Here is a 26,970-nt window from a genome sequence, read left to right as displayed (position 1 = left end):
TTCCACACTAGTGTTACCCTGAATAAAACCCTTGCATATTTAATCCTGTCTTGGCAACTGCTTATTGTAGGACCTGATCCGACACAACCTCCAATTTTATGCTCTATAATATGATCACAACAGAAATAAAATGCATAATCACATTTTAATTTTACCTAATCTTTTTTTGTAAATAATTGAATATAGTGTACATAAAGAGAAATGTACAAAATGTAAGTGTACCACTCTATGAGTTTTCACAAAGTGAAAATATTACACAGATGAAGAATAAGAACCTTACTAGTAATTCAGAAGCAACCCTTCTCATTCCCCAAGAAATGCTCTCTTCCACTGATTGATCCTATCGCAAAGGCAATCAGTGGCCTGAATTCCTAACACCATAGATCTGTTTTGCATATTTTTGAATTTTAAATAACTAGAATCATTCAGCATATACTTTTATTTTGGTTTGTGTGTGGGTGCTAAGTCACTTCACTCGTGTCCAACTCTATATGACCCCATGGACTGCAGCCAGCCAGGCTCCTCTGTCCATGGGATTCTTCAGCCAAGAATACTGGAGTGGGTGGCCATGCCCTCCTCCAGAGGACCTTCCAGACCCAGGGATCGAACCCGTGTCTCTTATGTTTCCTGCATTGGCAGGCGAGTTCTTTACCACTAGTGCTTCTTTCAATTATTATTATGTTTGTGAGAATCACTCATGATGGTATGTATGTAGGTTGTATATGTAAGGCTACATCGGTACTTATACTGAACAACTATAAACTGCTAAGAAGGCAATGGTAACCCACTCCGGTACTCTTGCCTGGAGAATCCCAGGGACAGGGGAGCCTGGTGGGCTGCCGTCTGGGGTTGCACAGAGTTGGACATGACTGAAGCGACTTAGCAGCAGCAGCAGCATAAACTGCTGTATTTTGGTGCCCTCTTATCAGAGTTTTGACAGTTTTCCTATTTCTCAACTTAGTGAGTTGTTAGCTATCATTTTTATTGCTATCACTATCCTTATATCTAAGTGAAACATCTTTTAGTAATTTTCTGCCTTAAGTGTGCTATGATTGGAAAATCAATAACAGTGTAAAATGGGTAAAAATTCTTTTAATAAACTGAAAGGATTTTGCCACCTAGACTATGTGACTTTTATTTTCCCTCTCTAGGAGTTGCTCAGAGGCTTTTACACTTATAGCCAAGGTCTAATTTTGCTCAAAGTGACTTGTATTGCCAGAAGTGCAAACTCCAGGGAAGAGGGATGTTAGTGTGTATCTGTATTTCTTTAGATGGTAGAGAAGACTGATGAACTCTGTAGTTCCTTACGTGAATAGGACATTTTTTAAAGTGTTCTATGAGATAATTTCAGCTTGAAAGGTAAAGAAAAAGGGAAGTTGGTTTCAACTTCTGTATAGGAATTTTAAATAAATATTTTGATTATTTCCCTTAAGGTAAGAATTTGGTATGTGTTAGTCACTCAGTCACATGCAACTTTTTGTGACTCCATGGACTGTAGCTTCCCAGGCTCCTCAGTCCATGGAACTTTCCAGGCAAGAATACTGGAGTGGGTTGCCATTCCCTTTTCCAGGGGATCTTCGCAACCCAGGGATCGAACCTGGGTCTCCTGCCTTGTAGGCAGATTCTTTACTATCTGAGCTACCAAAGAAGCCTAAGAATTTGGGATAAATCTTATCACTAAGTTTGAGATTAGTTATTGATTCTGATGTGATTTAAAAAGCACAAGTCTTAGATATGTGGTATTGGCTTTAAGAAGGCTTTGTTTCTAGTATTAGTTGAATTTGGCTCAGCTTAGTAAGATTAGAACCTAAAAATACTCTTAACCAAAGAAGGCAATATATCATCAGGACCCCACTCCAAAAAAATTGGATTTCAGAAGAGTGTAATCCAATAAGCATCGAATCTCTGTAAATAATTTAACAGATGGAACAAAAGGGACTAGTGAAGATCTAGTCTCCTCTGCTTGACAGGAGCTAGTGGGACTGGCTATGTAATTAATTATTTGATCTCTAGTCATATCCTGTGGGTGCTGTGCCATCTTCTTCTTCTTCTATTCTACTGTAATTTGTTCATTTCACTTAAGAAATACTGGTGGTAGTTCCATAAATTGATTTTATTGCTCACGAACTTTAATTTGAAAATCACTAATTTATATGACACCAAGAAGAATCTTCGGAGAAGGCAATGGCACCCCACTCCAGTACTCTTGCCTGGAAAATCCCATGGACAGAGGAGCCTGGTGGGCTGCAGTCCATGGGGTCGCTAAGAGTCGGACATGACTGAGCGACTTCACTTTCACTTCTCACTTTCATGCATTGGAGAAGGAAATGGCAACCCACTCCAGTGTTCTTGCCTGGAGAATCCCAGGGACGGGGGAGCCTGGTGGGCTACCATCTATGGGGTCGCACAGAGTCGGACATGACTGAAGCGACTCAGCAAGAAGAATCTTATTCTTTTAGCGCTCCCTTGAAGTGGAGCCTTGGTACTGGGTCCAGCCCCACTCACTCATGGTCTAGTAGTTATCAATTCTCAATTCCGTCAACCATACATCCCTATAATAGAAAGCTCAGGCTTTGAAAACATTTTCGCCCTGCACTACAGATGGGGAAATGAGATGATGTGTAATTAGTGCTACATCTTTCTCTGTTCACAAAGCTCTATTTATTAGTCTACTTTCTGCTTCTAAAGTGATTAATGTAAAACAATGGTAAATTTTATTGTAACCTATGGGTAGTCTCGAGAAGATTCTAATAAAATAATCCAGAGACAAAAATGAGAATGCAACCCTGATCCAGAATTTGTGAAGTGGGATTGAAAATCTTTTTCCTATGCCATTATTATAAGGATAAATGACCTGATGAATATGTGTAAAATAGGTCCATAGACCCTAAGGTGAATGATTGTTTGTAAAGATAGCCAAACAGATTTTTCCATCCCTGGCTTCTTGCCCCTTTGCAGCATGATTTTCTATTTATTCTAAGAGAAGAAGTCCATTTTCCCCATCCATCTGCCTCACCAACTCCCACTGGAGTTTGGGCTGAATTTTGGACTTTGACTAATAAAATGTAGTTGAAATGATGTTGTAGTGCTTCTGTGCTTAGGTAACAGGAGACTGTGTTTTTTATATCTTCTTGAAACTCCTTGACTTTCATGTGAAGAAGGCTCCTTGAAAATGAGAGACCAGGTAGAGAGAGCTCCAATAGCCCATACCAGTCACCAGACATAGGAGAGGGGCCATGCTAGCCCACCCAACCCAGTTGCTATAGACTGAATTTTATGCCTCCCCCCAGATTCATATGTTAAATCCTAATACCCAATATAATGATATTTGGAGGTGGGGCATTTAGTAGGTGATTAGGTCATGAGGCTGGGACCCTTATGAATGGGATTGGTGCCCTGGCTCCAGAGAGATCCCTTGCCTCTTCTGCTGTGTGAGGACACAGTGAGAAGACAGCCCATCCATGAATCAGGAAGCAAGATACCATGGGATATCATATCTGCAGGTAAGTCCAGATCTTGGACTTTCAGCCTCTAGAACTATGAGAAGTGTATGTTGTTCAAGTCATTCAGCCTATGGGATTTTGTTAAAGCAGCTCAGATAACAGATAGTCAAACCTATCTGTTCCTGTAGCCATAGAGAGACTCCATGTGAGACCAGTGAAGAACCACCCAGCTGAATACAGCACAAACTGCTGACCCACAGAATCATAAAAAATGTCGGGGTGTTATTTTAAGCTACCCTGATTTGGAATAGTTTATGACATGGGTTAGATAAATGATAGACTTGTAATGAGTGTTCAGTAAATGGACATAAATACTTGCTTCTTGTGTACTCAGTCACGGAATCGTGTCCGACTCTTTGTGACCCCATGGACTGTAGCCCAGTCCACCAGGCTCCTCTGTCCATGGAATTTTCCTGGCAAGAATTATGCAGTGGGTTGCCATTTCCTTCTCTAGGGGGATCTTCCCAACCCAGGGATTGAACCCATGTCTCCAGCATCTTTTGCATTGGCAGGCAGATTTTTTACTACTGAGCCACCTGGGAAGCCCTTGCCTCTTGAGTGAAGGATGCATTCCTATACACTAATAATGAGAAAACAGAGAGAGAAATTAAGGAAACAATTCCATTCACCATTGCAACGGAAAGAATAAAATACTTAGGAATATATCTACCTAAAGAAACTAAAGACCTATATATAGAAAACTATAAAACACTGGTGAAAGAAATCAAAGAGGACACTAATAGATGGAGAAATATACCATGTTCATGGATTGGAAGAATCAATATAGTGAAAATGAGTATACTACCCAAAGCAATTTATAGATTCAACACAATCCCTATCAAGCTACCAACAGTATTCTTCACAGAGCTAGAACAAATAATTTCACAATTTGTATGGAAAAACAAAAAACCTCGAATAGCCAAAGCGATCTTGAGAAAGAAGAATGGAACTGGAGGAATCAACCTACCTGACTTCAGGCTCTACTACAAAGCCACAGTTATCAAGACAGTATGGTACTGGCACAAAGACAGAAATATAGATCAATGGAATAAAATAGAAAGCCCAGAGATAAATCCACGCACATATGGACACCTTATCTTTGACAAAGGAGGCAAGAATATACAATGGATTAAAGACAATCTCTTTAACAAGTAGTGCTGGGAAATCTGGTCAACCACTTGTAAAAGAATGAAACTAGACCACTTTCTAACACCATACACAAAAATAAACTCAAAATGGATTAAAGATCTAAACGTAAGACCAGAAACTATAAAACTCCTAGAGGAGAACATAGGCAAAACACTCTCTGACATATATCACAGCAGGATCCTCTATGACCCACCTCCCAGAATATTGGAAATAAAAGCAAAAATAAACAAATGGGACCTAATTAACCTTAAAAGCTTCTGCACATCAAAGGAAACTATTAGCAAGGTGAAAAGACAGCCTTCAGAATGGGAGAAAATAATAGCAAATGAAGCAACTGACAAACAACTAATCTCAAAAATATACAAGCAACTCCTACAGCTCAACTCCAGAAAAATAAACGACCCAATCAAAAAATGGGCCAAAGAACTAAATAGACATTTCTCCAAAGAAGACATACAGATGGCTAACAAACACATGAAAAGATGCTCAATATCACTCATTATCAGAGAAATGCAAATCAAAACCACCATGAGGTACCATTTCACGCCAGTCAGAATGGCTGCGATCCAAAAGGCTACAAATAATAAATGCTGGAGAGGGTGTGGAGAAAAGGGAACCCTCTTACACTGTTGGTGGGAATGCAAACTAGTACAGCCACTATGGAGAACAGTGTGGAGATTCCTTAAAAAACTGGAAATAGAACTGCCTTACGATCCAGCAATCCCACTGCTGGGCATACACACTGAGGAAACCAGAAGGGAAAGAGACACGTATACCCCAATGTTCATCGCAGCACTGTTTATAATAGCCAGGACATGGAAGCAACCTAGATGTCCATCAGCAGATGAATGGATAAGAAAGCTGTGGTACATATACACAATGGAGTATTACTCAGCCATTAAAAAGAATACATTTGAATCAGTTCTAATGAGGTGGATGAAACTGGAGCCTATTATACAGAGTGAAGTAAGCCAGAAGGAAAAACATCAATACAGTATACTAACGCATATATATGGAATTTAGGAAGATGGTAACAATAACCCGGTGTACGAGACAGCAAAAGAGACACTGATGTATAGAACAGTCTTATGGACTCTGTGGGAGAGGGAGAGGGTGGGAAGATTTGGGAGAATGACATTGAAACATGTAAAATATCATGTAAGAACCGAGTTGCCAGTCCAGGTTCGATACACGATACTGGATGCTTGGGGCTAGTGCACTGGGACGACCCAGAGGGATGGTATGGGGAGGGAGGAGGGAGGAGGGTTCAGGATGGGGAACACATGTATACCTGTGGCGGATTCATTTTGATATTTGGCAAAACTAATAAAATTATGTAAAGTTTAAAAATAAAATAACAATGAAAAAAAATTTTGAAGCACAATTTCAAAGGTAATCCTTTTAAAGTACTGAGATTTATTTCTTAGTATTAGGTGGACAATATTTTAGAAAGTTATTCGGCTTATTATCTTTCTGATTGTGTGTTTATCCATCTCCAGACCAATGTGTGAGGCTCAATTACTCAGTTGTATCTGAGTTTTTGTGACCCCAGGGACTATAGCCCACCAGGATCTTCTGTCTATGGAATTTTTATATATTTAGACAAAAACTATATAAGAAAAAATTCAGTTTGTTGAAAATTTGTAAATCATGAGGAAACTTTGCCCTTGATTAGTTAGGGTCCTTACATAGAATGGTTGCTGGTGGCTTAGCTGGTAAAGAATCTGCCTGCAATGCAGGAGACTTGGGTTTGATCCCTGGGCTGGGAAGATCCCCTGGAGAAGGGAAAGGCTACCCACTCCAGTATTCTGGCCTGGAGAATTCCATGGACTGTATAGTCCCTGGGTTTGCAAAGAGTCGGACATGACTGAGCGACTTTCACTTTTACGTAGAAATACATGTTGGCTAAATGGCATGCCAATATCAGAGCTAGTAGTTGGGGATAGGTCTATATTGACATGTCTACGGCCATACCACCCTGAACGTGCCTGATCTCGTCTATATTGACAGACAGGATCCATAGATGAGCTATTTTTAAATCTCTCTCTAAGAAAACAGTAAGGTAGATTCTTTCTTTGAGCCCAATAGAAGTTGTGCAGTTGCTAAGTCATGTCTGACTTTTTGTGACCCTATGAACTGCAGCACACTAAGCTTCCCTGTCCTTCACTATCTCCCAGAGTTTGCTCAAACTCATGTCTACTGAGTCAGTGAAGCCATCCAACCATCTCATCCTCTGTTGCCCCCTTCTCCTCTTGCCCTCAACCTCTCCTAGCATCAGAGTCTTTTCCAGTGAATCAGTTCTTTGCACCAGATGGCCAAAGTCCTGGAGCTTCAGCTTCAGCATCAGTCCTTCTAGTGAATATTCAGGGTACATTTCCTTTAGGATTGACTGGTTTGATCTCCTTCCTGTCCAAAGGACTGTCAAGAGTCTTCTCCAGGACACAGTTCGAAAGCATCAATTCTTTGGCACTCAGCCTTCTTTATGGTCCAACGCTCACATCCATATATGACTACTGAAAATCATAGCTTTGACTATACAGATCTTTGTTGGCAAAGTGTGCAAGGTGAATAAGTAAGTAAAATGTGCAAGGTGAATAACTTGTTCTTTAATTTGAAGAAGATACTTGGGTATGACCCAGACCAGTGGACCCTTAAATATTTTGCTGATGAGATAGGCCCTTGAATCTTTGCAAGGTTTATCTCCTACCCTCTAGAGCACATTAGTTTCACTATGGCACTCAGAATACTAGCTACTTCTGGATAATCAGGCCTGATTTATATGATATCATCAATATAGTGAATTAATGTGATGGTCTATAGAATGTCCAGATGGTCCAGGTGCTTTCATTATAACAGGGAGCAGGAGGTTTATAGCCTTACATCAAGACATTGAATTGACATTGTCTGTCTCACATGAATGATAACCATGAGACAGACTTGGCCAGAAATCCATTTATTGTCTCATTTCCATAATGACACCAAATATCAGCATCAGCTCAGACCCCATGTACAACAGCCTTCAAAAGATCTGGATTTTTCTTCTTCCAGTATATCATGAACTGAATGAATTGCTATGGTTCCCTAGGGGGAAGAACAGGGAATTACTGCATACATTTTCCATGCTCTTTTACAATCTTTTCTAATGTAATCCCAGCCTCTACTTATGGTAGGAAGCTCTGGGTCTGAGAATTGGCTCAGGTCTGGAAATTAGGGAAAGGATCATGGCTTTCCTATTGGAGGTCTGACTTCAGCCTTCTGCTCACCCATTTATGATCCCTTTGGTCATATAAATTAAGGATTATCCTTATTTGGCTGTCCATTTGTTTCCCCCTAGGAGCCCTGTGTTTTATTTCCATTTTCATTGATCCTTTTGAGTGAGGCCATTCAGTCCTCACTGCTCATCATGGTAATTATGCCTTTCTTGCATCTGAGGGTTAAGTGCTGCTCTCAGACTCTTGCTCTTCTGGGATCCTGTCATCTCCCTGAAAGAAAGAATGAGTTCTGTAGCATCATTTCTATTATCAGCTCTGGCCCTCTTGGAAGGAAACCAGTCCCCAGTAAGCTGCCTAGACATGCAGATCTCCACTGAGAGCTTGCTCTCTGAAGACGCAGCCTGCAGTGCTGGGTTAAGCCAAATTAAATGTAATTTCTTTACTGAAGGGTTTTTAAATGTATTTTATGTGAGAGTAGAATGTGAATTTTCACCAATAGTAGATAACATTTTGAGTAAAAAGTCTACTTAATAATTTTGTCATGCAGCACTTCTTAAACTCCCAAACTGACTTTCACTGGGGCCTTCAATGTTACTTATATTACAGATGAAAAATATCTCAAAATGTTATTATTTTAACTTTTAATTCTCTAATTATAAACATTTTTATATGACTTTTATAATATTTATATTTTCTTTTCTATAAAGTGCTCATTGTTTGCTTAGTTTAAACATTGAGTTGCTAGTCTTTTGTTGATTTCTAGAAGTTCTGTATATGTGCTGGGAATTGATTCTTTGCCTAATATTGTAGAAAATATTTTTATTTATTGTTATATGACATTTGAAGTTAAGAGTTTCCTTTTTCCTCCCTCCTTTCCTCATACTTCAGCTGTTGCCCCTCCTTCCTTTATTTCCTGTCATCTTTTCTGTCCTAAGCCACTGCAGTAACCTTCTAACAATGACAGCCTAGCTTTCATTCCTGTCCCTGTCAGGTTTTCCCCTTCATACAACAGAGAGAATGGTTTTTTAAGAAGCACACTTGTAAATATTTCACGCCGACTGCTTCAAGTATGTCAGTGGTTTCTAGTTGCTCTTAAGATGAGGCACTAAGTTGGTCACAAATCTTCTCTAATCTGGGCCCCACCTGCTCGTGTAGCCCCAACTCCAGCCACTTCCCCCTTTTTCCTCTCCTTGTCAGGCCCGGTTCCCCTCAGAGCCTTCACACATAGTCACTTTCCCTCTTCCTGTTTCTCTAACTCTGCCTGGATGGGAGGCCTGGCGTGCTGCGGTTCGTGAGGTTGCAAAGAGTCAGATACGACTGAGTGACTGAACTGAACTGAACTCTGCCCAGATAATTTCTGGTTCTTCAGATCTTAGCTTAAATGACACCTCTGTAGGGGCAGCTTTTCTACCCCTTAGATTAGGTCTCTGTCTTATGCTCATGTTGCATCCTGTGATAACCTTTGTAGTCCCTGACCTAACTACACAGGGTACATAATTAACCATTTGTTTAGTTAACTTTTTGCATCTCCTGCTAAAGTCTAATCTCTATGCTGTTAGGAATTCTCTCTCTCTCCCCCCCACCCTCTGTTTGCATTCCTAGCACTTAACAAAGAACCCGGCACAGAGTGGATGCTCGGTAATAATTGGTTAAAAACTATTGAAAGAAACAATGAGGTTTGAGAAATAGGCATTAGAAAAAATGGTAAAGATTTTTGTATTATGCTGATAGATTTATACTGTATGCTATGGAAAAAGGAGTCATTGAAACATTTAATAACAGATAGTTTTATGTTTGTTCTGTTCTTCCCTCTCTTCTTACAAAATGTTGGATTTTCAATCAATAATTATTTCTTGGATTTTTTTTTATATGACCAGGAATCTGCATGAGTACAAGTGGGGCATCTGTAATTCTTTAATTAAAATGAAATATGTTTTTTCTCCATTGGTTTAGGGAATGGATTTTAAAGTTAGAGCAATCTCTCTATATATCTGACTTTTAAATTTTATTTTCTGCAAGTAATTTAAAAAAGAGGCTTGCTGTTTCTTCTCAATACTCACCCAGTCAAAAAAAACATGCAGTGGTCCAAGCCATACAACAATATTTATGAAACAGGTCATCACTGGGTTAGGAATCACAGATTTGAGTGGTAATAAGGAGAAGGGCCGGAGAAGGCACTGGCACCCCACTCCAGTACTCTTGCCTGGAAACTTCCATGGACAGAGGAGCCTGGTAGGCTGCAGTCCATGGGGTCGCTAAGAGTCGGACACGACTGAGCGACTTCCCTTTGACTTTTCACTTTCATGCATTGGAGAAGGAAATGGCAACCCACTCCAGTGTTCTTGCCTGGAGAATCTCAGGGAAGGCGGAGCCTGATGGGCTGCTGTCTATGGGGTCGCACAGAGTCGGACACAACTGAAGCGACTTAGCAGCAGCAGCAGCAGCAGCAAGGAGAAGGGCGTGGCAACCCACTCTAGTATTCTTGCCTGGAGAATCCCCACGGACAGAGGTGTCTGGCAGGCTGTAGTCCATGGGGTTGAAAAGAGTTGGACACAGCTGAGCGACTAAGCACAGCACAGCAACACACTCAGTGGACTTCCTTGGTGGCTCAGTGGTAAAGAATCCCTCCACCAATGCAGGAGGTGTCAGGACGTAAGGATCAAACCAATGCAGGTTTGATCCTTAGGTCGGGAAGATCCCCTGCAGAAGGAAATGGCAACCCACTCCGACATTCTTCCCTGGGAAATCCCATGGACAGAGGAGCTTGGCGGGCTACAGTCCATGGAATCACAAAAGAGTTGGACACGACTTAGCAACTAAAGAACAACAACATACTCAATGCTACTTTTGTGAAAGAGGGAAAACCCCTATGTGAGTGTCAGGTCTTAAAGAAAAATATCTATTTGTTGTCTTACATTTTTAAATCTAGAAATTATTAGATAATGATCTAATAATATACATGATAATAAAAATAAAGACGGAAAAATAATGAGCAGAAACTATATCTCTGTGCTTTTTTACAGAGTAGCTCAGTAATTTCTGTTTTAATATTAGTACCTACTTTCATTTGTATAAGGCTTTTCATGTTCAAATTACTTATCCAAAATTAAGAAATTAATCTTACTACTAGACCATGCAAGGCAGATAAGAAGTATTTTCATTTTATAGATTACGTCAAATGTACCATATTCCAAGTGATTAATGTTTTAAAAATCTCCAGTACCAAATGGTCTGTGTTTCTTTGGAAGCATGTGGAAATCCACATTTACATAGTAATTATGTGTTCAATTGTACTGAGGAAGCAAGTGGCAGGCCCAGATAATTTTCCAAAAGAAGAAAAAATACTGGTCATATACAAAACAGAGGAGAGCAGTTTTTCATTCCTGTTGAATGATGATATTATTATTCATACATGGTGTTTTCCTCCTCAGGAGTTCTCCAAAGCTGAAACAAACACAAAAACCCCAAACCACACAAAGCTTGGTAAATGCTGTTTAATGTACAGAATCAGTGCAATGAGATGTTGAATTTGCATCTTGACAAATGTGAAAGAAGCCACAGTCTATTTGGAGATAACAATGATGCACAGCCATTTCCTTATCATTTGGAACATACAGAGTAGTATTGGCTTTCCTATAGCTCAGTTGGTAAAGAATCCGCCTGCAATACAGGAGACCCTGGTTCAATTCCTGGGTTGGGAAGATCCCCTGGAGAAGGGATAAGCTACCCACTCCAGTATTCTTGGGCTTCCCTTGTGGCCCAGTTGATGAAGAATCTGCCTGCAATGTGGGAGAGCTGGTTTCCATCCCTGGGTTGGGAAGATCCCCTGGAGAAGGGAAAGGCCACCCACTCCAGTATTCTGGCCTGGAGAATTCCATGGACTATACAGTCCAACATGACTGACAACTTTCACTTTCCTTCACTTTCACTTTAGTAGTATTGGGCTGCATTCTGGTTGCTATTAATACACCTTCTTCATGAATAAATTTTTTTGTGAGGAGAATATGTGTTCAAAAGTAAATGATAAAATATTGTTAGAAAGTAATTCTTCAGCCTTACATTGTGGAAGGCCTCTGATAGATATGTCATTTCTATTTCTTAAATAGACAGTACTTTCCCTCTTTTTTTTTCATGGTGGAGAGACAAGTCTTAACCATTAGTGGAAAAATGAGAAAAGTTTCTCTATCGATCTATCTATTGTTTTCTCAATGCAGTGTTCCACTGTATTCAGAAGAAAGGCCATCCCCATTCAAAAATAGAAAAGGAGGGTTGATGGTATTTTAGTTCAGTGAGAACAGTTCCTTCAACACTGCCTGATACTATGCAAAAGTGCCAGAAATATCCCTATTTATAGATTCAGGAACTTCTATTTCTGGTAATATGGTGTACCAGATATCTGGAGTAACTCTTCTTGTAAAGGACATCTACAAGTCCAGTATGATATTTTTAAAAATTAATGTTTAGATGAGCCACTAAGAAAATAAGGGAAATTACCAGAGAAAGGACAAGAAGGCATGAATCAGAAGGCAAAGGACAGTCAGTGTCACTTTCATGAGCTGTGAGAGGACCATGGAGACCAGTCTTGGGACTTGCACAAAGTGAAAGATTGGGCCATAAAGCTAACTCCTCCACATCCTCAGTGGGTAGACCAGAAAAACCGCTGTCTGCTGGAGGGTGATACACAGATTCTTGCCTATCTCTGCCATGGCTCTTGGAAAAACAGGAGAAAACATGTCTTCTGAGAAGTCTTTATGAGGCCCACCCTAACATAGTTTATTCCTTTATTGTGGGGTCAAGGGTCGGGGGGTCCAAATCTGTACTATTATGGATTGAAAAACCTTTCAAAACTTAAGTGCTCTTGGGTTTTGTGTTTTCTTATGCATTGCTAAGTCACTTCAGTCATGTCTGACTCTGTGCAACCCCATAGATGGCAGCCCACCAGGCTCCCCCGTCCCTGGGATTCTCCAGGCAAGAACACTGGAGTGGGTTGTCATTTCCTTCTCCAATGCATGAAAGTGAAAAGTGAAAGTGAAGTCGCTCAGTCATGTCCGATCCTCAGCGACCCCATGGACTGCAACCTACTGGGCTCCTCTGTCCATGGGATTTTCCGGGCAAGAGTACTGGAGTGGGATGCCATTACCTTCTCCGTTCTTATGCCCTAAGCAAAATCAAAGGCAAATCTATCTGGAGGAACTCATTACAAACTCAAGCTTCAGTGCAGTCCTTCAGATAGAATTCCTATGTATATAACAGAGAATAAATATTAAATATATGTAGAACCATGCAAGTGCATGCTAAGTCGCTTCAGTCGTGTCTGACTCTTTGTGACCCTATGGACCATAGCCCACCAGGCTCCTCTGTCCATGGGATTCTCCATGCAAGAATAGTGAAGTGGGTTGCTGTGCCCTCCTTCAGGGGATCTTCCTGACCCAGGGGTCAAAACCCACATCTCTTAAGTCTCTTGCATTAGCAGGTGGATTTTTTTTTTTTTTTTTTTTTTTACTGCTAGTGCCAACTGGGAAGTCCAGAACCATGAGCAAAGCCAGTAAAAAAAACCTACAGAATCAGACAAGCAAAAACTGGGTATTTGAACTTATCAGATGCCAAATGTAAGTAAAAATATTTAATATTTTTAAAGAAGATGCAGGATACTATCATAAATACCACAGAAGACAACAGTCTACCAAAAATAAACAATCAGATTTTAAAAAAGAACAACAAGGCTTTCTGGAAGTTTATATATATATGAGAAACCCAAAGGACCATTTACACAGCAGATTGACATGATAAGGGAAGGAAGAATGAATGTAAAATGTCTTGGGGAATTGAGGTGTAAAGTTGGAAATATGAAAGAGAGGTGCATGATACGTAAGACAGAGTAAGAAGGCATTATCTCTATCTAATTGGAGTGCCAGAGGGGGCTAGAGAAAAGGAGGAAGAGACAATATTCTGAAGAAATAGTAGAGAGGATTATACAAAATGATGAAGGTATGATACTCAAATCCTAGAGGCCCAATGAACCCAGAAGAATCTATAAAAGTAAATCCACACTGAAATCTATCCTAGTGCAATTGCAGAACCTCAAAGACAAGTGAAGATTTTAAAAGCTGCAAGGTAATTATTTACAGTTAATTTCTATATAGTAACAATAGGAGCCAGAAGACATTGTAATAAAACTTTGAACAACTGAGATAAAATTGCTGTTAATCTGTGGGACTTTCCTGACAGTCCAGTGGTTAAGACTCCATGCTTCCACATCACGGAGCACGGGTTCCATCCCTGGTTCGGGAACTAAGATTCCTCATACCGTGCAGTGTGGCCAAAAAACAAAACAACAAAACAAAATTAATGTTAATCTAGAATTCTATGCCATGTGAAACTCTCTCAAGAACAATTGTATAATAGATGCTCATTCGAGGAAATTCTTAAAGATTTACTTCAAGAGGAAGCAAAATCTCAGAAGGAAGAGCTGAGAGGTAAAGGTGAGCAAGGAACGTGGTAACCATGAAATTTAAATAACCATTAAACATATTAAACATCAATAACTGTATCTAATTTGTGGGGTAAGAAAGATAAAGCTAAGTTATAATACCGGGAAACGATAGCTTTCAACATGAGCAGGCATAGCTTGAGTTAAAGTGGTCATTGTTTAGTCGTTAAGGTGTGTCTGACTCTTTTGCAACCCCATAAACTGTAGCCCATCAGGCTTCTCTGTCCATGGGATTTCCCTGGTGTGCATTCTTGCGTGAGTAGTCATTTCCTTATCCAGGGTAAAGTAGTTATAATCCTTATAATAATTGAGAGGAGGGGAAGAGTATTATATCATCTGATATTAAGATAAATATCCATTTTGTATTTTAGGGCAATCACTAAAATAACAGAATTAGAGCATAACATTTCCAACATATTCAAGAAGAAATATGAAATGAGAGCTATACTTACGTGAATTAGGTCAATTTGTTTAAGCTGTCAGTACATTGAGAACCTTGCACAGTCTATTTTTCACACATTAAAGAAAAAAATATATTTTAAAAATTTATTTATTTATTTTAATTGGAGGCTAAGCAAAATATTTTATTTAACCCTCTTTCTCTTCTGTCTTTTCCTCTCTCCTTTTCTTTTTTCTTAATTATTCTTTGGGTATCTTATATGTTGTAGGGTTTAGGTAGATGCTGTGAATTCAGAAATAAATAAGACAAAGCCTTTGTTTTCAGCAGTTCAATGATCTCCTACTGATGAAACAAAGAAGAAATAATTTTGATTCATGGGAATGAGTGTAGCTACAAACAGGACAACTGAGAAAGAAGAGAAGATTAGGATGATACAAGACCCAGAGCTACCAAAATAGCTCTGAGTTGCAGTTATGAGAATGATATGGATAGTATTTATGACCTGGAAACCACATTTAAAATTTTCTTATTATTTTAAGTATTTATTTTTATTTATTTATTTGGCTGCCCTGGGTCTTAATTGCAGCTTGCGGGACCTTTAGTTGTGGCATGCAGGATCTACTTCCCTGACCAGGGATTGAACCTGGGTGCTCCGTGCATTAGGAATGCAGAAACTTAGCCTCTAGACCAGGGAAGTCCCTGGAAACCACATTTGAGTATTTAATACAACATTAATATTTTACTTGACAAGAGTGATCAAGTTGAAAAAATGAAAAAACCAGGTACCAACTTTCTGTGTTTTCCCTTCCCTAGGATTTGAAGAATACTTATTATATGCTAAGTACTTTATATACATTGAACTATTTCATGCTCTCAAATAATATATGAGGTAGGTACAGCTATTGTCACCCTGCTTATTTAACTTATATGCAGAGTGCATCATGCAAAATGCCTGGCTGGATGAAGCACAAGCTGGAATCAAGATTGCCAGGAGAAATATCAACAACTTCAGATATGCAGATGACACCACCCTTAAGGCAGAAAGTGAGGAAGAAATAAAGAGCCTCTTGATGAAAGTGAAAGAGGAGAGTGAAAAACTTGGCTTAAAATTCAACATTCAGAAAACTAAGATCATGGCATCTGGTCCCATCACTTCATGGCAAATAGATGGAGAAACAGAGGAAACTGGCTGACTTTATTTTTTTGGGCTCCAAAATCCCTGCAGATGATGACTGCAGCCATGAAATTAAAAGATGCTTGCTTTTTGTAAGGAAAGCTATGAGCAACCTAGACAGCATATTAGAAAGCAGAGACATTACTTTACCAACAAAAGTCCATCTAGTCAAAGCTATGCTTTTTCCAGCAGTCATGTATGGATGTGAGAGTTGGACTATAAAGAAAGCTGAGCACTGGAGAATTGATGCTTTAGAACTGTGGTGTTGGAGAAGACTCTTGAGGGTCCCTTGGACTGCGAGGAGACCCAACCAGTTCATCCTAAAGGAGATCAGTCCTGAGTGTTCATTGGAAGGACTGATGTTGAAGCTGGAACTCCCAATACTTGGGCCACCTGATGCGAAGAACTGGCTTATTAGAAAAGACCCTGATGCTGGGACAAATTGAAGGAAGGAGAAGGGGACGACAGAAGATGAGATGGTTGGATGGCTTTACTGATGCAATGGGCATGAGTTTGAGTAGGCTCCTGGAGTTGGTGATGGACAGGGAGGCCTGGCATGCTGCAGTCCATGGGTTCGCAAAGAGTCAGACAAGACTGAGCGATTGAGCTGAACTCAGTTTGGCTATTGCCTCTATTTCAAAGATGGAGAAATCCAGGCTTAACTGGGCAAAGTGACTTGCACAAGAACTGATTCCAGAAAATAGACTGTAAGTGAACAGAAAGGGAGATATGCTCAAACAAGTTTGGAATGTATAGGATTAAGGAAAGCTAAGCATGCAACTTTCCTGCTGTGTTTTTCAGATATTTTATGTGTCCCTAAAATTCCCCTATGACTCAGCAGGTAAAGAATCTGCCTGCAATGCAGGAGACACACGAGACTAGGGTTTGATCCCTGGGTTGGCAAGATCCCCTGGAGGGGGAAATGGCAACCCACTCCAATAATCTTGCTTGGAAAATCCTATGGACAGAGGAGCCTGGTGGGGCACAGTCCAGTGGATTACAAAGGGTCAGACATGACTGAGCGACTAAGCACAGCACAAAGGGAAACTGTGGACTTTCTTGGTGGTTCAGATGGTAAAGAATCTGCTTGCCATGCAGGAGACTGAGGTTTGATCCCTGAGCGACTAACACACAGACAGTATGCACCATTTCCCAAACTCGTGGACCTGGTGTGTTTGACCAGCACAACCTGTGGGATGCAATCCAAATGCAATTTTATTTTTGTCTCCTACTATCTCTCTACAATCTTTTTTCACAGGGGATGTACTTCCCTAGCCCCTGGATGAAAACTTGACAGGGCTAGATTTTCTGGTCACTTAGTAAAAAACAACAACAACAACAACAACTTTGATTTACTTTAAGTTGGACGCAACATCTTAGGTCAGTTATTAAAATCTTTCCCCCTCCCCCAGCTTGGGCTAACCACGGGGCAGTATCTCTCTCTTGCCCTCCTTGCTACTTTTACAAGGTCTTCAGTATGAGCAGAAAGAGGTAAGGATGGAGTGGAAGAGGGGAAAAATTCTCTTTTTAAGCTTTTTATTTTGTATTGGAGTATAGCTAATTAGCAATGTTGTGATTGTTTCAGGTGAACAGCAAAGGGACTCAGCCATAAATACAAATATATCCATTCTCCCTCAAATTCCCCTCCCATCCAGGCTGCCACCTAACATTGAGCAGAGTTCCCTATGCTATACAGCAGGCCCTTGTTAGTTATTCATTTAAAATGTAGCAGCATGTCCATCCCAAACTCCCTAACTACTACTTCAAAGGGGGATAGAAAGCTCTTAATTTACATTGCCACAGCAGGGCTTTCTGCTGAGTTTGGCAGGTGTCTGATGCTAGATCTTTCTGGGACTTTGGAGGCTTCCCTGCATCTTTTCTGAAACAGACAGTGATGTTCTATTTTTCCTGCTGCGGTTTCCCCTCTCAGCCTTGGTTTCCGCTGTTCTGCTTTATGTAAACTCACTCTGTTGAGGCCTATCACTCTTGCAGGTGGTCCTCTTACCAAGTTTAATTGGCTGCAGGCCACTTTTTTTTATCAGGTGGCCCACTTCCGGAATTCATGTACCCATTGAAGTATATCAACCTATCCTTTGGCCTGATGAACTTGAGGGCTTGAGATCAAGCCAAGGAAGTCACTTGTCCCTCTTCCCTGCCACAGCAGCCAAGCCTGGCTTCATACTTATTGTTTATTCAAGTGGGAATCACCCTCTGGTTAACTGTGTGCCCAACTACAATAGAGACATGCCCTCTGACTGGTAATATTAAAACCACTTTCATAGACTTGAAATGAAGCACAAGCACCTCCATCCTTCTCAGTCCTCTTTGGTGATGGTTTCATGGAGGACACTTTTTTCCATGGACTAAGGGGCAAGGAGTGGCTTGGGGATGATTCAAATGCATTAATTGCATGCTTTATTTCCATTGTTATTCCATCAGCTCTACCTCAGATCATCAGGCATTTGATCCTGGAGTTTGGGGACCCCTACCCTAGAGGGTCTCTTGAAATAAATCCTTCCCATGAACCTTCTTTATTCTATTTTATTGAATCTAAGAGACCATCTATGTTAGTTACCTATGGCTGCATAATAAATTATTCCCCAAATTAGAAGACAGTTATTAACACACATGGTGTGTAAGGGTCAGGAAACCTGGGGCAACATAAAGTGATTCTAGTTCAGGGTCTATTGTGAGGTGGTAGTCACAGTGCCACCCACGCAGCAGTGACCTGTCACCTTCACCAGGGCTGGAAGAGGGAGCCCTGCTTCCAAGGGAGCTTACTCAGAAGGTTGCTGATGACAGGCTTCAGTTCCTGGCTGACTGTTAACAAAAGGCCTTAATTCCTTGCCATGTGAACTCTCCACAGCGTTGTTCACAACATAGCAGCTGACTTCCTCAAAGTGGAAAGTGAGTGATGTGAGACAGAGATACTAAGACAAAAGCAGCAGCTTCCTTTATAAACTCATCTTGGGAATGGCATACTGTCACTTTTACTATATTCTGTTGGATACACAGACCACCCTGGTATGGTGTTGGAGGAGTCAAGGCTGTCAATGCCAGGATGTAGGGGTCACTGGGAGCCACTGAATACTGGCTACCATACTGTCTATTGTAAACGCACCATTTATTTTATAGACCACTAGAAAAGAAAAAAAGTATTGAGGATTATGATATGAAATCAAGTTTAAAACATATATAATTTCAGAAATGTTACAAGGTGAAAGAAATGAGTGCTACAATTGATGACACGTAGAAAAACCTCCTTATGGCTAAGAATATTTTGAAATCATAAAGTTGATTTCTGATTATCTTCATATCTGCATCTTGGTCCATCCATCTTCCCCCTTTTTTCTTGAAGTATTCTCAGGCACTAATTTTCTGTTGAATCCTTTATGGGTTATTCTAGTTTGAATGCTAGTTAGGTCTCTCTGCTTGTTTCTATGGTTTAAATCCCTTTATTATTAAATATTAACAGAATGCCAACATTGAGCAGAACTTCATGAAATCACAGTAGGGCATAGGTGGTCTTTAAGTGTAAGAGATTCTGTAATCTCATTTTCTAGAGAGGATAAGATAGCAAATATAATGAAAATATCTGCTTAACTGGATAGTAGAACAAATTTTTTTTTAATTTTAAATAAGCAATTTGAAATATTAGCTCAAATATTTAAATAGCATCTTTGAGGATCTTATACACTATACAGTTTTTAACACTTTATTTAAAATGTCTACTTAGGTGAATTCAGGTTAATAGTCATTGCCATTTTAGTATCATCCACCAATGTAATTTGGTGCTTTAAAACTATAACAAAGTTCAGACATTTACATTGGGTATTTATAACTATTTTTAAAGTTATAGGGTGATTTGAAGGGGAGGGCATGTGTACAGTTGAAAACCTACACTCTGAAGTCAGGGAAAGCTAGGCTGAATATAGATTCCATTAATAACTAGTGGTATAATTGAGTTCATGTTAACCTCTTTGAGTTTTAGCTACTTTTTCTGTAAAGTAAAGATGAGGTTACCCACTCTGTGAAGAAGTAGGAGGATTAAATAAAGTAGTGTGTGTAAAGCCCTTGCCCATTTCCTGGCACATAGTGGTCCTAACAAATGGTAGTTATTCTTGTTATTTACCAAGTGTAGAATTTGATGTGTTGTTCTGACTTCATATCTGTCTGAGGTTTTAAGAGCACTCTACAGAGAAAGTGGGAATTTGGGTGTTGAACAAAGTTCATACTCTGCCTGAGCTTGTATTCTGAAAAGGCTTAAAAATCCAGTTCATAGTGGCCCACCAGTTATTCTGAATAAAAGTGCTTTGATCGTAATCAGTTCAGTTCAGTTCAGTCTCTCAGTCATGTCCAACTCTTTGCAACCCTGTGGACTGCAGCATGCCAGGCTTCCCTGTGCATCACCAACTCTTAGAGTTTACCCAAACTCATGTCCATCGCGTTGGTGATGCCATCCCACCATCTTATCCTCTGTTGTCCCTTCTCCTCCCACCTTCAATCTTTCCCAGCATCAGGGTCTTTTCCAATGAGTTGGTTCTTCACATCAGGTGGCCAAAGTATTGGAGTTTCAGCTTAAACATCAGTCCTTCCAATGAACACTCAGGACTGATTTCCTTTAGGATGGACTGGTTGGATCTCCTTGCAGTCCAAGGGACTGTCAAGAGTCTTCTCCAACACCACAGTTCAAAAGCATCAATTTTTCAGCACTCAGCTTTCTTTATAACCCAACTCCCATATCCATACATGACTACTGGAAAAACCACAGCTTTGACTAGACAGACTTTTGTTGGTAAAGTAATGTCTCTGCTTTTTAATATGCTGTCTAGGTTGGTCATAGCTTTTCTTGAAAGAGCAAGCATCTGTTAATTTCATGGCTGTAGTCACCATCTGCAGTGATTTTGAAGCCCCCCAAAATAGTCTCTCACTGTTTCCATTGTTTCCTCATCTATTTGCCATGAAGTGATGTGACTCGATGCTAAGATCTTAGTTTTCTGAATGTTGATTGCAATAAAAATTTACATTTAAAGACGAGATTATAGGAATTCTTGGTTAGTTAGGAAATCAGTGGTTAGTCCTTGGTGCTTTCACTGCACGGCCCGAGTTCAGTCCCTGGTGGGGGGACCAAGATGCTGCATGCTGCACAGAAAGGCAAAAACAAACAAAATAAAACGCTCCCAACACCCCTCACCAACCGAAACCAAACAACAAACAACAAAGGAATGCTGACAAGAAAAGAAATACAAAGTCTTTTGGAAAGAAATATTTGAAACATAGGAATTTTTAGCATGGCTTAGTTTAGACTGAGTCTAGAAAAAAATTTTTAACCTGTGACGTAGATTTAAAATACAATTCTCTGTGGGACATTGCTGTGGAAGAAATGAGTTCAAGAAGAGAAGGAAAGCCGTACATTAGGCCCAGTGCTTGAGTCATAAAACTGGGTCATTTGAAGAAGGTCTTAGAAAAACTGAAATCTCCAACAGACAAAACAGATATATTTTTAGTAGTTTAGTGAAAATACTAAAATGAAAATTTCTTTTCATTTGGAAAGTAGGAAAATATTTGAAGTTATTTTGTATATATAGTATATATATGTATATAAACATTTATATATATATAAACTTTTAAAAAATGAACTAAACTAATATATGCAACTTCCAGAAACACATTTCTATATTAGAAGTCATGTTTGAACTAATAGTCATTTTGTTTTAGGACTACCACTGTATTATCTACCATTAAACCAACTGGGAAGTTAAACTCTATTAGGAAAAAGAGGGATTTTATCAGCCGTTAATCTCTTAAAAAAAAAATTATTTGGCTGAGCTGGGTCTTAGTTGCAGCATGCAGAATGTTAGTTCCCTCTGTGGAAAATTCTGAAAGAGGTGGGAATACCAGAATACCTGACCTGCCTCCTGAGAAATCTGTATGCAGGTCAGGAAGCAACAGTTAGAACTGGACATGGAACAACAGACTGGTTCCAAATAGGAAACGGAGTACATCAAGGCTGTATATTGTTACCCTGATTATCTAACTCATAAGCAGAGTACATTGTGAAGAGAGGTGGGCTGGATGAAGCACAAGCTGGAATCAAGATTGCCAGGAGAAATATCAATAACCTTGGATATGCAGATGACACCACCCTTATGGCAGAAAGTGAAAAGGAACTAAAAAGCCTCTTGATGAAAGTGAAAGAGGAGAGTGAAAAAGTTGGCTTAAAGCTCAACATTCAGAAAACTAAGATCATGGCATGTGGTCCCATCACTTCATGGCAAATAGATGGGGAAACAGTGGAAACAGTGGCTGACTTTATTTTTCTGGGCTCCAAAATCACTGCAGATGGTGACTGCAGCCATGAAATTAAAAGACCCCTACTCCTTGGAAGGAAAGTTATGACCAACCTAGACAGCATATTCAAAAGCAGACACATTACTTTGCCAACAAAGGTCTGTCTCGTCAAGGCTATGGTTTTTCCAGTGGCCATGTATGGCTGTGAGAGTTGGACTATAAAGAAAGCTGAGTGCTGAAGAATTGATTCTTTTGAACCGTGGTGTTGGAGAAGATTCTTGAGAGTCCCTTGGACTGCAAGGAGATCCAACCAGTCCATCCTATAGGAAATCAGTCCTGAGGTCCCGAGTGTTCATTGGAAGGACTGATGTTGAATCTGAAACTCCAGTACTTTGGCTACCTGATGTGAAGAACCAACTCATTGGAAAAGACCATGATGCTAGAAAAGATTGAAGGTGTGAGGAGAAGGGGACAACAGAGGATGAGATGGATGGATGGCATCACTGACTCAATGGACATGAGTTTGGGTAAACTCCAGGAGTTGGTGATGGACAGGGAGGCCTGGCGTGCTGCAGTCCATGGAGTTGCAAAGAGTCAGACGTGACTGAGCGACTGAACTGAACTGAACTGAACTGACCAGGGATCAAACCCAAGCCCCCTACATTTGGAGCACGGAGTCCTAGCTTCTGGACCACCAGTGAAATCTATCTGTTCTTACTCTTGTTGCCCTCTTTGCTGTTTTCAGAGCTCCTAAGTTTTGATTCATTCTTTTCTTGGCTTTCACTATGTAAATGCCTGCTTGCCTTTGTCCTCTTGCTGGTGATGTCTCTTCCTCCTGACACTGAATGTGGGCTTAGTCCTTGACACTCTGCTATTTCCTCACAAGTCTTTCCTTACAAGGCTCACTGAGATGCTCCTCAATCTTCTGGCTTTGATGCTTTCCCCTGAGATTTATTTCTTCACCTTCGTCTGCCAGCAGGCATATTTCTTATGGCCAGCTATGGTTGAGTCACTGAAGTCAGCATTAGCTTTTCTCTCTCTCTTGTCTCCAAATCAAATGAGTCACAGTTTCTCTCTTCTGATTCATCTTTTCAGATTAGCAGGAGTCCAGAGCTCTGGACTCTGGGTTTCTCTCTCTCTCTTTTTTTTTTTTTAAAGAGAAGGATAAGATGGGCTAGGGCAGGTGGCCAAGGATGATTCAATAGGCAGCTTCCTGCAGGGAGTCTCTGAGTGAGACCAGACAGCCAGCATGTCAAGGGCTCCTTCACAAAGATGCTAGACATAGTATGAGCATCTAAGCTGAAGCAAAACAATGAAAACAAGAGATGTACGACCTGAAGAGAGGGTCTGAAGTGGAGGGTGGGAAGTGAAGTTTGGTGGAATTCCACCAGCTGTCAGAATATCACCATAAATGTTTTCATAAGGCATCTTCAGTTTTGTATAGGGCAAGTTGTCTAAAATACACTTCCTTTATATGAATATTACAAGTCTCCCCATTGGTTTGTGGATCTCTCAAGTATTCACCTTTTCAATACATCTTGTATACTACTTTCAGATTAATATATATATATAATTGTTAGGTGCTCAGTCATGTCTTTACAACCCCATGGACTGTAGCTCGCCACGCTCCTCTGTCCATGGGATTCTCCAGGCAAGAATACTGGAGTGGGTTTGCGATTTCTTTCTCCAGGGGATTTTCCCAACCCAGGGATGGAAACCATGTCTCTTACATCTCCTGCATTGGCAAGCGAGAGTTTCCAAGTTGGAACAAGCTCCCTACGGAGGTCTGGCTCCTACAGTCCCGCAGGAACTGGAAGAGGAAGGAGCTATTTCCTTGACATGTATGTTTGAAAAAGATCGCTCTCAGGATCTTGAGACATTCCTACATCATAAAATTGAAAAAAAAAAAAAAAAGACTGGTTGACAAAAGACCTATTTAGTGGGATACTTTTTTTTTCTTAAAATTTTTAAAATTTATTCTTGGCTGTGCTGGGGTGCTGGGTCTTCACTGATTTGCCCGGACTGTCTCTAGTTGCACGGAGTGGGTGCTATTCATTGCGGAACGCAGGCTTCTCATTGCGGTGGCTTCTCTCGTTGTGTAGCCCCGGCTCTGGCTGTGTGGGCTTCAGTAGTTGTTCTGCACAAGCTCAGTAGCTGTGGCTCACAGGCTTAGTTGCTCCATGGCATGCGGGATATTCCTGGACCAGGAATCAAACCTGTGTCCTCTTCATTGGCAGGCAGATTCTTATCCAGTGCACCACCATGGAAGTCCCTTTAGCCGGATACATTTAAAGAGATGAGAAAGCACTTAGAAGCCTTGTAAGGCATATACTCTGAGAAAAATAGATTCTTTCCCAGTTTTCAACAGGGAGAATGAAGCTTCTTTTTGAAAACTTTGTATTTGACTCATCTGGAAACACACAGTGTGACTGTGTTTTTACAGCACACAGCCACACACTTGAGGGTGCCTGATGGTGTCACTCCAGCACAGCCTGGAGACACATAGACACATAGACCTGGAGGGAGCCCTCTGTGATGTGTGTGATACTGACATATTTCAGCACAACCTGGGGACACCTCATATATACCCTGGGGACCTAGTGTGACAGGTGTGGGATGCTGTCATCATGTCATATGTGACAGGTATGAGGTCTCCAGATTTTCTAGGCCATAAAAACTATCTACACCTTCAGTAAGCTACCACCTGACTGCCATAACCGTGAGCAAGGACGTCCACTGGCCTTGCTGACATTTGTTGATTTTTATAATATGCTAAGTATTTTAAATACATTAACTGGTTTAATTCTTATTTAATCCTGTTTATTATTTTACTTACTGAGTGATAGTTGCTCAGTCGTGTCCGACTCTTTGTGACCCATTGACTGTAGCCTGCCAGGCTCCTCTGTCCATGGAATACTGGAGATGCCATTTCCTTCTCCAGAGGATCTTCCCAACCCAGGGATCAAAACCAGGTGTCCCACATTGCAGGCAGATTCTATGCCGTCTGAGCCACCAGGGAAGCCCGTTATTACTTACTAATATTATATTAATAGACAGTAAGCAATCTATCCAAGATCATCCTGCTAGTAAAACTAAGGTTGGCCTGCCTTCATTCTTTCCTTTTACGCCTTAATTCCTTCATCATCTAAATCCTATGATTGATTTGCTATTGACTACAAGCACGTGTATGTTTTGTGTACCTACCAGGATATTTTGCTCATCTGACAGCAAGTCTTCTGCCTAAAATTCTCTGTGTCCTCAGAGTTTAAAGAGAGTGTCATAGAAGCAACAGATGCGCAGTCATTATTCACTGTTGTTTGTTGATGTTCCAGTATTTCCAGAATGAAAAAGCAATTGAAGGCTGGCTATTTAAATTATTTTGTCCCACCTGAGTTTTTTTTTAATAAAACAGTTCGTATGATAATAATGAGGAAAATTCTTAGAACATTCCTATCCCAGAATGCTTTTCTCTTTACATTGCTTCTGTAGGTAAAATACATTTTACCCTAAGCTATTTTGATTTCGTTGTGATACAAATGTGTTTGTAAGTACTGCAAGGGGAAATATAGACAGTATTCATTTTAGCTATATGTATTTCTGAAGTGAGGGTCTGCGAAGAGTTGATATCTGCCTGTGGAAAAGAATAAAGCTAATGAAAAAATAAATTTTGGTTTTCTACCTTCGGAAACTACATTAGCAAATAACAACAAAGGCTCAGGAAAGAATTAAAATTCATTACAAAAAGTCTCTTATGCTTGCCTTAATGTGTTTCTTTTCCTAGTATAATTCCTGTTTGCTAAGATTTTCCAATTTTCATAGTCTACACAGGCTGTTCTCATTTTGATAACATTCCCAGTTGAGTTTCATATAACCTCCGCTGTATCATACACCCTTAAAACTTCCCACCCTTTCATTCATATGCCTGCCAGTCTCTTTTGAAATTTACTTAAATGAGTGTTAAAAAAATCCTACCTGTGTGAGTCAGTGAAAGTGAAAGCTGGTCACTTGTGTCCAACTCTGATGTCCCATGGGACTATACAGTCCATGGAATTCTCCAGGCCAGAACACTGGAATGGGTAGCCTTTCCCTTCTCCAGGGGATCTTCCCAACCCAGGGATCGAACCCAGGTCTCCTGCATTGCAGGGAGATTCTTTACCAGCTGAGCCACAAGGGAAGCCCAAGAATACCGGAGTGGGTAGCCTATCCCTTCTCCAGAGGATCTTCCCGACCCAGGAATCGAACTGGGGTCTCCTGTGTTGCAGGTGGATTCTTTACCAACTGAGCTATTAGGGAAGTGTACACTTAAAGTACATACACTAAAGAAATCTATGTACTGATTTGCCAAGGGTGCCAATGAAATTAATATATGTGCTGCTTAAAAACGTGTAATATTCACTTTTCAAAAGAGAAACAAGCTATTCTGTCTTTCTATAGTATTTTTATAGGCACATCAGGAACCAGATAGTCATTTAAAAAATTTCATTATTCACATCTTTGGTAAGTATAATTGAGTGGAGCACAAGAAAGATATCATTACCCTAAATCAAATAAAAAATTGACTAATAATGTATATAAAGTACTTGGCATATGATATTATAATTCAACAAATGGTGACAGTGATAGTTTTCGCTGTTGTGATTGTCCTTACTAATGGCCGTGGCCGTTAAGTGATCAGCAGAATTGAATATATCTTCAGGTAAAGATTGAAGTATTTGAATCTCTTTCACACCGAGGCTTCCAGTTTAACATTA

The 26,970-nt window shown here is 40.2% G+C and overlaps 1 protein-coding gene across 3 annotated transcripts in view; it reads left to right on the top strand.

Annotated features, from left to right (window-relative positions):
- Window positions 1–26,970, top strand: part of MAPK10 (mitogen-activated protein kinase 10) — a 623,107-nt gene that overhangs the window by 153,487 nt on the left and 442,650 nt on the right. The window contains exon 1 of one of the 3 annotated variants that reach the window (XM_070791732.1): window positions 18,815–18,835. The exons of the other annotated variants lie outside the window; for them this stretch is intronic. The gene's annotated coding sequence lies outside the window, so the exon portion shown is untranslated. Of the gene's footprint in view, window positions 1–18,814; window positions 18,836–26,970 lie in introns of those variants that run through there. 3 annotated transcript variants of the gene reach the window in all.

The sequence above is a fragment of the Bos indicus genome, chromosome 6, assembly GCF_029378745.1.
Source record: "Bos indicus isolate NIAB-ARS_2022 breed Sahiwal x Tharparkar chromosome 6, NIAB-ARS_B.indTharparkar_mat_pri_1.0, whole genome shotgun sequence".
In the NCBI taxonomy this organism is placed as follows: Eukaryota; Metazoa; Chordata; class Mammalia; order Artiodactyla; family Bovidae; genus Bos; species Bos indicus.
The sequence above is the reverse complement of the archived record's forward strand: the minus strand, read 5'-3'. Positions and strand labels throughout refer to the sequence as shown.